The following is a 13,127-nucleotide window of genomic DNA, read 5'->3' as shown; positions in this document are numbered from 1 at the left end:
TCACCCGTCTATCAACCCATGGCTACTCCTAGTCCAGCCACACCTGCACCACTCCTCCCACAACTGGTAGCACTTCAAAACAATTTCCAGCCATCATGTTATTTCATCCCTTAATATTTCAGTAATTAACCTAAACAATAAGGGCTCTTTTTTTTTTTTAACAGAGACAGAGAGAGAGTCAGAGAGAGGAATAGATAGGGACAGACCAGACAGGAACACAGAGAGATGAGAAGCATCAATCTTCAGTTTTTCGTTGCGACCCCTTAGTTGTTCATTGATTGCTTTCTCATCTGTGCCTTGACTGTGGGGCTACAGCAGAGCGAGTAACCCCTTGCTTGGCCAGCGACCTTGGGTCCAAGCTGGTGAGCTTTGCTCAAACCAGATGAGCCTGTGCTCAAGTGGCGACTTCAGGGTCTCGAACCTGGGTCCTCCACATCCCGGTCCGATGCTCTATCCATTGCACCACTACCTGGTCAGGTTAAGGGCTCTTTTTTTAATAACCATAATACCATCCTCATATCTTAAAAATTAACAATAATTAATATAATCAACTATTCATTATTTAAATTTCCAGTTGTCTCAGAAATTTTTGCAAAAAAAATTATTTTAATTTTTTTTTTTCCACAGGGACAGAGAGAGTCAGATAGAAGGATAGACAGGGACAGACAGACAGGAATGGAGAGAGATGAGAAGCATCAATCATCAGTTTTTTGTTGCGACACCGTAGTTGTTCATTGATTACTCTCTCGTATGTTCCATGACCGCAGGCCTTCAGCAGACCGAGTAACCCCCCGCTCGAGCCAGTGACCTTGGGTCCATGCTAGTGAGCTTTTTTTTTTTTTTTTTTGCTCAAGCCAGATGAGCCCGTGCTCAAGCTGGCAACCCCGGGGTCTCGAACCTGGGTCCTCCACATCCCAGTCCAACGCTCTATTCACTGCACCACCGCCTGGTCAGGCCAAATAAATTGTTATTTTAAAATGTTTCTTTGAATCAGGATACAAATAAGTTTTGTACATTGCACTTGGTTATTATATCTTTAAAGTCTCCTTTAGTCAAACAGATTCCCTCTCCATTTTTTTGTTTGTGATTTATTTTTATTAAATAAATCAAGTTTTGTCCTTAGAATTTCTCCTCGGTTTGCTACTTAGATTTTCAGGGTATAGTTTAACCTGTTTTCTCTATTCTCTGTATTTCCTACAAATTGGTATTAGATGTAAAGTCTCTATTAGGTATAAGTTTTGTTTTTTGTTTTTCTGGTTTTTTTTAAAGTGAGAAGAGGGGAGATACAGAGACAGATTCCTGCAAGTGCCCCGACCAGGATCCACCGAGTGACCTGCATCTGAGGCCAATGCTCTGTCCATCTGGGGCCATGCTCACAACTGAGCTAATTTTTAGTGCCTGAGGCGAAGGCTTGACAGACCATCCTCAGCATCCAGGGCCAACATGCTCAAATTAATCGAGCCATGGCTGCAGGAGAAGAAGAGACAGAAAGAGAGAAGAAGGAGGGGGGAGAAGCAGATTAGTTGCTTCTCCTGTGTGCTCTGACCAAGAATCAAACCCAGGACTTCCACATACTGGATTGATGCTCTACCACTGAACCAACAGGCCAGGGCTGATTCAAGTTTTCTCTGTGATGTTTCTTAGGGAAAAAGAGGAAGTAACAGGACTTGTTCCTAGCTGGCATTGTGTTGGATCATCATTTTCATTTTCATCTTTTCTTTTTTTTCTCTTGCTTCATCCTCTCCTTGTTTTCCCTATGGCACCTATCTACAAGTGACCCATATTAACAATCCAGGGCATATCTTTCCCTATGTTCGCCATGTTCACTTAAATATCATTATACACATATACAGAAAGATTCTGTTGTTTTACAAAAATGAGGTCATGAAAGCCTTCCAAGCCAAGTAGTAGAACTCTAATTTGTTTTATTTAATGACCATCCCACTTCTAGTGACATTAGCTATTACTGGTTCTTATTGATACATCTTGTTCATGTATACACACATACTAGCTCTTGTTTTTATAGGATGGATCCCCAGGAGTGGGATTGCTCAGTCAAAAAGTAATATGTACCTTTTATTTTAACAGATGTTTCCAAATAGCTTTTTAAAAAAGCTGTATAGGTTCACAGCTGAGGATGATGTAAAGCCAGTGGCCACGACCACCATCACAGCTGCCTGGCCCATGCAGGTTTGCATTAGATTTGGACAGATGGTAATGAAACAACAGAGCCCAAAACTGGTAAGCCATCACCTTTAATTCTAGCTTGCACCCGGTGGGCAAGAAATACACACAATGGGAAAACACTTCCCTTTCCATTCAGGGCTCCCAAAGCCACTGACTTATCTGAGTTTCCTAGAATCAAAGGTATCTACCTCACCAGCCTTATTCACCTCTGTTTTCCATCTCCTCTCTGCACAAACTCTATACAAACTGGCTTCTTGTAAAGCCAGTAGCCAGGACCACCACCAGAGCAGCCTGGCCTATGCAGGTTCGCATTGGATTCGGACAGTCGGTAAAGAAACAACAGAGCCAAAAACTGATGGGCCATCTTCTTTAATCCTAGCTTGCACCCGGCGGGCAAGTAAAACACACACTGGGCTCCAAAACCCACTCACATTCAGTGCTCACAAAGCTACTGACTTATCCGAGTTTCCTAGAATCAAAGGTTTGTACCTCACCAGCCTTATTCACCTCTGTTCCCCATCTCCTTCCTTCTCCCTGCACAAACTCTGCACTAACTGGCTTCTCACTCAGCACTCCGCCATCTTGGCTGCTTCTCCTAGCCTCCTCCACGTGGCCTTTCTCTGCTCTCCTCTCTGCTCTCTCCTCTAATGATAATATCAGGAACCCAGAGCAAGCTCCTGTTCTGCCCCCATTTTATAATGTAGAAATCCAGACCTTTAATCCAATATACAAAATAGGAAAGTCTCTAGTACAACATCACTTATCTGAGGCATGATGGCATTGCACCACCCCACATCAAAAAGGGTGGGAAAGGCTTAATCCTAAATCCAAGCCCCAGGCTACAAGGATCCTGCCTGCCCACAGCCTGCCCCCAACACACATTAATATCACCTGGGCGACGGCTTCTGTGTGGGCAACGCTATCTTTAACAAAGTGAGCATAATATATTTTATCTGCCCAACACTTCTCCTTCAGCACTCCACCATCTTGGCTACTTCTCCCCTCCTCCATGTGGCCTTTCTCTGCTTTCCTCTCTGTAAAGCCAGTAGCCAGGGCTGCCACTATCAAAGCAGCCTGGCCCATGCAGGTTCACATTGGATTTGGACAGTTGGTAAAAAAACAACGGAGCCAAGAACTGATGGGCCATCTTCTTTAATCCTAGCTTGCACCCGGCGGGCAAGTAAAACACACACTGGGCTCCAAAACCCACTCACATTCAGTGCTCACAAAGCTACTGACTTATCCGAGTTTCCTAGAATCAAAGGTTTGTACCTCACCAGCCTTATTCACCTCTGTTCCCCATCTCCTTCCTTCTCCCTGCACAAACTCTGCACAAACTGACTTGTCACTCAACACTCTGCCATATTGGCTGCCTCTCCACGTGGCCTTTCTCTGCTTTGCTCTCTAATGCTAATCTCAGGAACCAAGAGAGTAAGCTCCCGTTCTGCCCCCATTTTATGGTGTAGAAATCCAGACCTTTAATCCAATATACAAAAAAGGGAAGTCTCTAATACAAAGTCACTTCTCTGAGGCTTGATTGGATTGTATCACCCCACATCAAAATGGGTGGGAAAGGCTTAATCCTAAAACCAAGCCCCAGGCTACAAGGATTCTGCCTGCCCACAGCCCACAGAGACACACATTAATATCACCTGGGCAACGGCCTCCACGGCCTCCACGTGGGCAGCGTCATCTTTAACAAAGTGAGCATAATACATTTTATCTGCCCAACACTCTCTAATGCTAATCTCAGGAACAGAGAGAGAGAGAGAGAGAGAGAGAGGGAGCAAACTCTGCTCTGCCTCATTTTATAGTGTAGCAATCCAAACCTTTAAGCCAATCTACAAAAAGAAAGTCTCTGATACAAAGCCACTTATCTAAGGCATAAATGGGATTCCTCATGAGAGTGCACCACCCTCTATCATGCAACAGTCAAGGGTGTGACAAAAGCTTAGTTTTAAAACTAAGCCTTAGGCTATAAGGACCCTGCCTGCTTACAGCCTGTCCCCCACGCCCAATGCAAACTATAAGCGAGCAAACATATATATCATATTTATGAACTTATTGGACCAACAGTGAGCATAATATATTTTATCTGCCCAACAGATGAGATCACCCTTCCCCACACAATCGTGGACAAAAAAAAGGGGCCACACACTAAAACTGACAAGTTCAGGGAAGGCCTACCTGGCAGCCTGCTAAACTCAGAGCCCTACAGTAAAGAATTGAATGGTCTGAAATTAAAACTTTCTAACTGAAAGTGGTTTAAGAGACATAGGCATGTCCTAGGCCTGTATTTTTTCTTTTCTTTTTTTTATAAACATAACTCAACTTTTCCTTTTTACCTTGTTTTTGCAATTTTTATTTCTTCATATTCTCAAAAACTTTAGGGCTATCTACACACACAAACACACACAATCTTTGATTTCAAATAAATTGAGCACGCATCTATATTGCTAAAATATTGTGGCTGATTATAAAGTATAATTCTTTTTTATTATTATTAATTTATTGTGTTTACATAGATTCTAGTGTCGTCCCCCCCAATACATCCTCCCCTCCCCCGTGTTCCCCAGTACATCCCTCCCTGTCCCCCTCGCAGTAACGCCCTCCCCCCTTCCCTCCAGGGTTGGCTTTTCTGCTCTCACCCCATCCTATCAGCTAGGCTTGTATTTTTTCCTAACAAAGGTCAATGTTTACCTTAACTGAGCCAGTCTGTTGTCTTTTTGCATCTAAGATAACCAATCTGATAATATACCTTTAGACTATCAAAGTAAATTTCTTCATCCCCCCTGTAAGGCCAGGAGCCGTCATCGTGACCATTCACATGCAGGTTCCCATTGGATTCGGGCAGGCGATAAAGAAATGGCGGAGTCAGAGGATGGGGGGCCATCCTATTTATTGGTGTCTCACCAAGACAGGCAAACCACAAAAGAAGACAAGGGAAAAGCAGAAAACCAGCTCTTCCCATGAAGGGCAAGGGATCAGGGGAGCCCCTGCAATTGTGATAGCAGGAACTGTGTGTCTGAGCTCCTGGTCTGTCCCACTTTATAGTGTAGAAAACCAAAATCCCTTAATCCAATATACAAACAAGGAAGTCTCCGATACAAAGTCACTTATCCAAGGCATAATTGGATTTCTCATGAGAGTGCACCACCCAGATCATACAATCAGTCAAGGGTGTGGGGAAAAGCTTAGTCCCAAAACCAAACCTCAGGCTACAACAACCTGGCCTGCTTATAGCCTGTCCCCCACACCCATTATAAGTCACAAGCGAGCAAACATATATATCATGTTTACAAACTTATTTGACCAACATTCCACCCCTTTTGCTCGCTTTACAATCTAAACCACAGGCATCTTCCATGATGGTCACTGTGCAAAGAGTAGGATACATTGCATAAACAGAAATAGTATCAACTACAGCAATAGGATTAACAGATCAAAAACTATGGGCGAAATGAGAGAGCTGTCAGTGGCACCAAGAGAGGCAAATCTTTTCCCTCTGGCAGAATACAGGCCAGAGTTTTATCTGCAGACAGCACTGTAGCTGGCACCAGAGGCCGCCCTGAGCGGGAGTACCAAACCTTATTGGCCAATACACCAGCATCTGCTGGTTCTATGTGTAGTAAAATAGGGGAACTCATTATTGGCCATAAAGAGATTACAAAGGTGCCCTTCAAAATGCTGTCCCCTTGAGCACTCAAGGGATAATACACTTCTACCTTAGGTGGCCAGGTGCTGGTTACCCAAGGAGTTAACTGGAGGTTCACCTCTAACCCCTTTCCCCATGGTGCCAACAAGGCCACCCATCTCAGATGGGGGGCCTGTACAGTCCAGGGCCAAGTCCATTGAAGCCGTTGTCCTTTAAGAAGGGCTGTTGGAGCAGGCAAGAGCACGTTGCCCTGCTGTCCGAAACCTGGCTTGAGTAAAATGTCCTTGGTGCGTATCTGCAACTGAATAGGGGCAGCTGTCCGATGCAGGAGGGCCTCTACTGGAGCTGGGCTTCCCCGTCGAGGTCGCTCATTCAAAATCCGAAGTACTGTCCATAAGCGGCATGTCCATCCAGTAAGAGAGCCGGTGCCCCCCTCCTGTCGTAGTCCCTGCTTTAAGAGTCCATTATAACGCTCAATGATGCCAGCAGCCTGGGGGTGGTAGGGAACATGGTACTTCCAGTCCACCCCCAGCTTTTGAGCCCATTGCCTCACTGTTGAACCAGTGAAGTGGGTACCATTGTCACTTTCAAGGACCAGCGGTCGCCCGTATGCAGCACTCAGGCGGTCCAGAGCCTGTATGACTGCCCTCTGGTCAGGGTTACAAGTGGGGTAAGCAGCAAGCAGCCCGGTGGCAGTATCTACACAAGTGACTGCATACTGGTACCCTTCTGACTTTGGTAAGGGTCCAATGATGTCTATCTGCCATCGTGTCAGTGGGACATGACCCCTCTGGATCTGTCCAGGTGACACCAGTGGTCTCCGAGGGTGTTCCTTGGAACATACTGCACATTGCTCATAGGCTGCAAGTACCTCTGCATAGGACACAGGCAAGTTCCAAGCCTTAACCGTAGCCCACATAGTTTTCTGTCCTGCATGGAGCAGGCGCCAGTGGAGCCACTGTGCCACATCACCTGCAGGTGCAGTCTCCAACCATCGCACCCTTGCCAACGTATCTGCCTCATCATTCCCAGGATGGGCTAGAGGGGCATGCCCTGTGACATGATATACTGTCACATGCTTCTGGTGTCCTATTTCCCATAAGTCCTGCCACATGGCCTGACCCCATAATGGACGGTGTATTACCATCCACTGGTTAATGTGCCAAGTAGCAATCCAAAGGGTCAGTCCACGATAGACAGCCCAACTGTCAGTACAGATCACCAGAGGTGAAGGTTCATTATGGGCAACTAGCCAAACAGCTCTTAATTCTGCCCATTGGCTGCTTTGGCCTGTACCCGTGTCCATCCAAATAGTCTCAGTGGCCGGATGGAAGGCGATAGCCGTCCATTTGGCAGGTTGGCCCCTGCTGGAACCATCAGTATACCAGGCATCTTCGGGGATGGGCACCCGCCCCTCCTGGTAAGGACTGACCTCAGGTTCTGCCTCCTGAGCCCCAGTTGCACCTGACTCTAAGGTCACATAGGTGACTGGACCCAAGACCTCCTGCAGTTCTGCCCTCAATGGGCTGGTGCTAAGAGCACAGCGTTGTTGCAGATAGGCACCCCACTTGGCCAGGGTAGACATTTGGGCCATACCACTACATGGTTTAGTTGCCCAATCTCTCACCCATCCAGCTATAGGGTATGTTGTTTTGACTGTAACTGGTGTTGTGGTTGTAATACTCTCAGTTGCCAGGAGGGCAGCATACACAGCTGCCAGCTGCTTCTCTACTAATGAGTAACGAACTTCAGCACCTTTCCACAATTGGGACCAAAATCCAATAGGTTGCCGTAGGCGCTCTGTCCACTGCCACAAGCCCCATCCAAACCCCTCCGAGGTTACATGAACATCCAGCTCACAGGGCCTGGCAGGATCAAACACATTCAAGGCCTGTGCCACCTTGACAGCTCTCTTAGCAGCTGCAAATGAACCTTGCGCCTGCTCAGTCCAATCCCAGCGAACCCCCTTTCGAATAAGGTTGTACAAGGGGCGTAGTAACTGAGCCAAATGCGGTATAAATGCTCGCCAATACCCCAACAAACCTAAGAATTCCTGTAACTGTTTTACCGTAGTGGGCACGGGGTATGCTTGAATCTTATCTGTAACTGCGTCAGGGATAACTTTTGTCTTACCCGACCAGACAACTCCCAAGAATTTAACAGATAACCCAGGTCCTTGTAATTTGTTCTCATTAACTGCCCAGCCACATGCTTTCAAATGGGATAGCAGGGTAGGGACTGCTTGCTCCAATTCTGAAAGAGAATCACTAGTTAGCATAATATCATCAATATAATGGTACATGCGGACTACCTCTGGCTGTTTCCATTTAGCCAGGTCAGCAGCCACCAGCCCATGGCACAAGGTGGGGCTATGCAAATAGCCCTGGGGTAACACTGTAAAGGTCCATTGTCTCCCTTCCCAACTGAAGGCAAATTGGTCTTGACTCTCTGCGGCTATATCAATAGAGAAAAAAGCATTGGCCAAGTCTGCCACAAAGTGGTATGTCCCCAACTCATGGCTTAGCTGATCCATCATGTTAGCTATCGAGGGAACAGCAGCGTGCAAAGGGGGAACAACTTTATTAAGTTCCCTGTAATCTACTGTCATTCTCCAGGTTCCATCCGCTTTGCGCACAGGCCATACTGGGGAGTTGTAAGGACTGTATGCTGGCCGGATGATCCCCACCTTTTCTAGTTCAAGAATTGTCCCTGTGACTTCTTCATAACCACCTGGCAGGCGGTACTGCTTGGTGTTAGTCACACGCCAAGGGATGGGTAATTGCAAAGGGGAATGTGATGCATGTCCCCGCAATACTGCCTTCACAACCCTGATCCGCAGCCGGAACTCCCCAGCTGTAGTTTCCAACCACAGTCCTTGCAAGACATCTACCCCCAAAATATATTCAGGAATAGGAGATACATACACCTTATATGGCTTAGGAGGCAGTCTCCCTATCCCCAATGGAATAGTTATTGGCTTCACTTGGACAGTTTGGCCCCCATAACCGTCAATGGCCACTGGGGTCCCAGCAAACCGCTCTGGGTTTCCATAGAGAAGGGAACATTCTGCACCTGTATCCACCAAGGCCAACACCTGTTGTACGTTGGAAGGGGACCAGTGGATAGCCAGTTCCACATGTGGCCTCCGGTCCCCGCCCATCCCCGTTAGACGGGTCCCTCGGCCTTTTTCCTATTCAAACTGGTACAATGGGTCTTGGGAGTTCCCCTCTCCCTCGGCTGTCTCTATCATATAATCTTGTAACCGAGCTGTGCGCGCACCAAACGTTTTATTGGTAGCTGCTGGGGCCTTTCGTCTCAGTGGCTGGAACTTCTGTTCTGGTTTAAGCTGCCGCCAAAGCTCCAAAAGAATTTTATTAGACTGGCCATCCAATTTCCCCTATCTGCTCCAGCCGCAATCAAGTCTACCCACATCTGCGTTCGGGTAACCTTTACAGGCCCGTTTCCCTTGTTAGTTGGGGGGGAAACATAGGCAGCAGCCCTCACTGCTTTATGATCCCGAGCGGCCTCCAGCTCTCCCAAATCTGCTACCATCTGTGTAACTGCATTGATGGGCTGCCCCACATAGGGGCCCAAGATAGCCACAAGTGACCCAAAAAGGGCTGACGGGGCGCTAGCAAGGACAAATTCCCTCATTTTGGCCGTAAACACTTCTTCGTCTGGCCCACGAGACCCAGGGTTGAAAACAGCATTCTTCATACCTAGTTCTCGAAGGACCTTTACTAACTCACTGTAGCACTGCCACCGACTCATTGCCCCCGGCAGTTCTCCAGCATTCTGCCAGACCATACGAATGGCAGCCATCACCCATTCTAATAGGGTATGGTCTCCTGGGTTGCCATGGCAGTTCTGAAGACGCTGCCTCAAGGAAGAGTGTGTGGCAATGGCGGCCAATTTCTCCATCTCTGTTCTGGAGAGCATGATGCCATCCACCCCTATATCCCATAATCGTAGTAACCAGGCTACCAGGGATTCAGTAGGTTTCTGCCTAAATTGTGCCCCCAACTCCATCAGCTCTGCCTGGGTATAGGGCCGGACCACAGAGTGTTCCATTACCTGGGCAGGAGGCTGTGGCTGCCCCTGAGGGACTCTTTGTTGCTGGGTTTTTACCTTCTTGGCGACAACTGGTCGGGCTCTCAGTGTGCGTATGGCAGCTTCAGCCTGAGCCTTCTCATCCTCAGAAGAGGAGTCGCAAGCGCCTGCTCCCGCTGACTCAAAGCCAATCCACCGGCACGGATACTGCTGCTCCTTTGGTGACCGTTTAGGCTCCTGTGGCTGCTGGCTTTTGGCCAGAAGCTGAGACTCGAGCTCTTGAATCTGGAGTTGTTTCTCCAACAACTGCCGGTGAAGACGTTCAGCTTCCAGGGTAAACTGCAACTCTCGAACCCGTAATTCCTTCTCCAGTGCTCGCTCCAGTTCCAGCCTTTTCTGCCGTTCTGTTTGCAATTCATGCTGAAGCTTTTGACCTCGGGCAGTTTCCTCTTGAGTAAAAAACATGTAGCCCATGGCCCCTAAAAGGACAGCCATGGGGAGCCAGAGCATCAACCAGTACTCTATCCCACCCATCAAGGGTGGTGGCTCCATACCAATCTCTGAATCCTGCCGGAAACTACACCAGTTGTAAGGCCAGGAGCCGTCATTGTGACCATTCACATGCAGGTTCCCATTGGATTCGGGCAGGCGATAAAGAAATGGCGGAGTCAGAGGATGGGGGGCCATCCTATTTATTGGTGTCTCACCAAGACAGGCAAACCACAAAAGAAGACAAGGGAAAAGCAGAAAACCAGCTCTTCCCATGAAGGGCAAGGGATCAGGGGAGCCCCTACAATTGTGATAGCAGGAACTGTGTGTCTGAGCTCCTGGTCTGTCCCACTTTATAGTATAGAAAACCAAAATCCCTTAATCCAATATACAAACAAGGAAGTCTCCGATACAAAGTCACTTATCCAAGGCATAATTGGATTTCTCATGAGAGTGCACCACCCAGATCATACAATCAGTCAAGGGTGTGGGGAAAAGCTTAGTCCCAAAACCAAACCTCAGGCTACAACAACCTGGCCTGCTTATAGCCTGTCCCCCACACCCATTATAAGTCACAAGCGAGCAAACATATATATCATGTTTACAAACTTATTTGACCAACACCCCCTCAAAGCACAACTGTCACACCAGAGACCAGGAATCCCCATTGTTACTATCATGTTAAATGTTAACTGTTATACACCCACCTGTGTAAAGAGATCTGTGTCTATTCCTTTTACTTTTTATCCAACCCCCCACTTTGCTTTCTCCTGCTTCCCTAAGCTATCACCAATGGATGTCATGTAACCCCCTTATGTCTTCCCCTTTGATTCTGGTTGTTGGGCAGATAAAATGTATTATGCTCACTTTGTTAAAGAGGCCGTTGCCCAGGTGATATTAATGTGTGTTGAGAATTGTTGTAGCCTGAGGCTTGGTTTTGGGATTAAGCCTGTCCCACCCTTTTTGGTGTGAGGTGGTACAATCCTATCATGCCTCATAGAAGTGATTTTGTATTAGAGACTTCCCCATTATGTATATTGGATTAAGGGTTTGGATTTCTACACTATAAAATGGGAACGGAGCGGGAGTTTGCTCTCTTGGTTCCTGAGGTTAGCATGAGAGAGCAGAGAGAATAGAGCCAGCAGCGGGAGGAGGCCACGTGGAGAAGGCCAGGAAAAGCAGCCAAGATGGCGGAGTACTGAGTGAGATGCCAGTTTGTACAGAGTTTGTATCTGGGATAAGGAAGGAAATGGGGAACTGAGGAGAATAAGGCTCTTGAGCTAGAAACCTTTGATTCTAGGAAACTCGGATAAATCAGTAGCTTTGTGAGCACTGAATGTGACTGGGTTTTGGAGCCCAGTGTGTATTTTTACTTGGCCGCCGGGTGCAAGCTAGATTAAAGACTATGGCCCACCAGTTTTTGGCTCCATGGTTTCTTTACCGACTGTCCGAATCCAATGTGAACCTGCATGGGCTGGGCTCCTCTGATAGTGGCCCTGGTCTTGGCTCCTGGCTTTACACTGCTGTATAACATAAGTGGTAAGCCCTGGCCGGTTGGCTCAGTGGTAGAGCGTCGGCCTGGCATGCAGGAGTCCCGGGTTTGATTCCCAGCCAGGGCACACAGGAGAAGCGCCCATCTGCTTCTCCACCCCTCCCCTTCTCCTTCCTCTCTGTCTCTCTCTTCCCCTCCTGCAGCCAAGGCTCCATTGGAGCAAAGTTGGCCTGGGCGCTGAGGATGGCTCTATGGCCTCTCCCTCAAGCGCTAGAATGGCTCTGGTTGCAACAGAGCAATGCCCCAGATGGGCAGAGCATCGCCCCCTGGTGGTCATTCCTGGTGGAACCCGGTCGGGCGCATGTGGGAGTCTGTCTGACTGCCTTCCCATTTCCAACTTCAGAAAATTACAAAAAATTAAATAAATAAATAATAAGTGATAAAACTGCCATTTTCTTAATCCCTTTAAAACTGGAAATAGCAGTTTTCATGTTCCTGTCACCATTTCAGCCATATAAGTAAAGCTAGGGATTCAAACTTAATGGGCACTTTAGTCAGACGGGTGGCAATCTAAGAAGATGAGGTTATGTATCCAAAAACTCATCTTAACACCTCATTTCAGCCAACCTCTATTATAAGGAGGAAAAGGGGGTAGATCAGGGTTTTGATATTTAGGGAAAAGTTAATTAGATAAAAGTTGCACTCCAGGGATTCTTCTAGCATTTTGTCATCTGCTGACCAGTAATTCTTTATCTGCATTTTTGTCAGTGGGCAGACCTTTTGTTCTTGGAACACTGGGGCTTAGATATCATCTTGCTTGCAGATCTCCTGGGCCTGGGACACAAAGGTCGATTGCTTGCAGCCTCATGAAGTCACAAAGGCCTGTCCATGTATCCAGCTCCTGGAACAAAGATTTTTCCTTGCATTAATCACTAAGCCTATTGATTATAAAAAAGCTACTATTACTAAAGCTAAATTTCTAACTCTTCTTTTTTCTTTACAGGGACAGAGAGGGGGGGGGATAGATAGGGACAGACAGGAATGGAGAGAGATGAGAAGCATCAATCATCAGTTTTTTGTTGTGACACTAGTTGTTCATTGATTGCTTTCTCATATATGCCTTGACCCTGGGGCTACAGCAGACCGAGTAACCCCTTGGTTGAGCCAGCGACCTTGGGTCTAAGCTGGTGAGCATTTTTTTATTTTGCTCAAGCCAGATGAGCCTGCGCTCAAGCTGGCAACGTTGGGGTCTCG

Source organism: Saccopteryx bilineata, chromosome 5 (assembly GCF_036850765.1).
Source record: "Saccopteryx bilineata isolate mSacBil1 chromosome 5, mSacBil1_pri_phased_curated, whole genome shotgun sequence".
NCBI classification, from domain to species: domain Eukaryota; kingdom Metazoa; phylum Chordata; class Mammalia; order Chiroptera; family Emballonuridae; genus Saccopteryx; species Saccopteryx bilineata.
The sequence above is the reverse complement of the archived record's forward strand: the minus strand, read 5'-3'. Positions refer to the sequence as shown.